General features: G+C 43.6%; 1 pseudogene; it reads left to right on the forward strand.

Annotated features, from left to right (window-relative positions):
* The first annotated feature begins 267 nt into the window (after positions 1 to 267).
* Positions 268 to 917, forward strand: LOC127667925 (etoposide-induced protein 2.4-like; annotated as a pseudogene).
* The last annotated feature ends 1,448 nt before the right edge of the window (positions 918 to 2,365 follow it).

Here is a 2,365-nt window from a genome sequence, read left to right on the forward strand (position 1 = left end):
CGTACATTACAGGAAGACCTGAATATTCCAAAACTCCAGAAAAGCAGGATTTGGATTTAAAATAACATCTCATGATGCTGATAGAAGATTTATGAAGGGCATAAATAACTCCATTAAAAAAGTATAGGAAAGGGGCAGCCCTAGCTCTCTGAGTGCAGGGGCAGAACAGGCAGCCATGTACAGAGCAGGTGAACTGAGCTTCAGTGTGTGAGTTCCTGGCTGGATATGTGGCAGTAGGATAGAGGGGTCCCTCCATGATTACTGAGTTGGGGGCATTTTCCTCTCTGTAATTGATAGTCTGGGAAGTGAAGAGATGGTTGACAGTGTCAAACCGTTCTGCTGGTCCTTAACTGGGAAATCAAAGAATCCATCTGAGGCATCTGTACATCTCAAAGCTACAAGCTCAGATTCAGCAGGAGAGGAGCAGATTCAAAGAAGTGCAAGTAGCCTCTTGGCTTATAGGATACCCCTGAGTGTAGAGCAGAAGCAAGTGAGTGAGCCATGTATTGTTTAAATTTTCCAGTGTCATTGCTTGGAATGGTGGAATATTCTGTTCCACTCTCCTCTAGTATTATTGAGTGTTTATTCCTGTGCTACAATTAGTAACAGCCCATGCTATTGGTGATCCATCACTACATGAAGATGTTTGGTCATGGCTGGAATTCTTCCTCACATCAATTTTAAGTGCTCTTTGGTCACTTCCCCTGTTTGTGCTTGGCAAAGTTGTGAATGCCATTTGATTTCACGATATAGTGGACTTGGCATTTGAGGTATCAGGGAGGAAACCTCATCCAATCCACAGTGTCAGCACAATAATTGTTGACATGCTCTTCAGCCTTTTGCTACAGTCACTGTTCCTTATTCAGGGAATGTTTGTACCTCTCTTCCCAATCCATCTTTTCCAACTCTCTCTGTAAGGATTCTGTCTAAGCTCCACCCACAGTAACCTGGAGATAGCCAGGTATGCCTGTCCCCACAGTTACCAGGTAACAGGCAGGTAGATCTGGTCCACTATAACAGGGGCTTCCTGCCTCTCCCCTCTCTCTTATCTTCTTACTTTATTTCTCTTTCTTGGTTCCTGCCTTCCTTCCCTTTCTCCCCATTCCCTTCCCCACTCTCTCTAAGTGGTCATGGCTGGCCTCTACTTCTCTATTCTGTGTTCTCTCTGCCTTTCTCTGCCTATATTACCCTCTTAACTCCCCTCCACACACCCTAAATAAACTGCATTCAATAGTATACCAACAAGTGTGTGATACATCAGGAGGAAGGGATCTCTTGGCAAGGGCCTGCTAAGGTATCCTCATCCCCCACACTTCACCACACACCCCATATAACATATTCTTTTCCTCTTTATATTTTTATAAACACATCATATTGTACTTTGTGACTTGGATCTAGAAAATCTGTGGGTTTGCATCCAACCTCAGTTACCACAAGAGATCCATACTTACTAACTCAGATATGGTATGCCACCATTCCTTCCCTACTGCATGGTCCCAGGAAAGAGTTCTTAAGCTTGGAACTATCACTGTGTTGTCCTTGAGGATTTAAAACTTAAAGCTACTTCAGTTTCAGCACTGGCTGAATTCATGTTGTAATGCATCATGTATCTTATTGCTTTTTCTTTTCACTTACTGCCCTTCCTGATCTGCTCCTTAGCTGTGCACCCAGAATTCAGTCTAAAAAGTGGGTCCGTGCAACTTGTGACCTGCCAGAGGCCTTGTCTGTTACATTTGACACAGTCAAACAGACCCCAGCCAACCACTCAGGTCCACATTACCTAATACCAGACTGTGGAATCTCATAAACACACACAGGAATATTGATTGTTAAAGAATTTCTCCAGTCAGCAGTAGGTCCTCTAATTTGCCAGATAGACCATAACCAGCTTTATTCTGGGAACTTAGTTGTGGACATTTCACAGCCAATGGTCCTTATGACCAGCCTCCCAGCTGACATATGAGATAGGACACCAACTCTTGAGTGACCATACCCCTAGAAGGCTTCTCTTGCTCCCCTCCCTCTTAGAGCTCTTGCAGCCCTTTAAGAAACACCTCTGCCTAGGATAGGGAAGTTTGACAGTATCTTTGGGACTTACTGTGTTGTTGCTAGTGGGAATTCATGAAGATTTAGGCCTCTAGCATGACTGAAATTTTTAGTTAGTGAATTATCCGCAGGGTGCCAGTATGATTAATCCAATAACTCCCCAATGTGTACTTCGATACCTTTGAATGTATATTTTAAGGGTTCTTCCCACATACTGCCAACAGTCTGGTAAATGGAAAAGGTGCACTATGGCCAAGTGTTTACCTATATATTCTGCCACATCAGTGACCTGTTCTCATGGCCTGCATGTTCAGTTTGA

Source organism: Apodemus sylvaticus, chromosome 1, assembly GCF_947179515.1.
Source record: "Apodemus sylvaticus chromosome 1, mApoSyl1.1, whole genome shotgun sequence".
NCBI lineage: Eukaryota > Metazoa > Chordata > Mammalia > Rodentia > Muridae > Apodemus > Apodemus sylvaticus.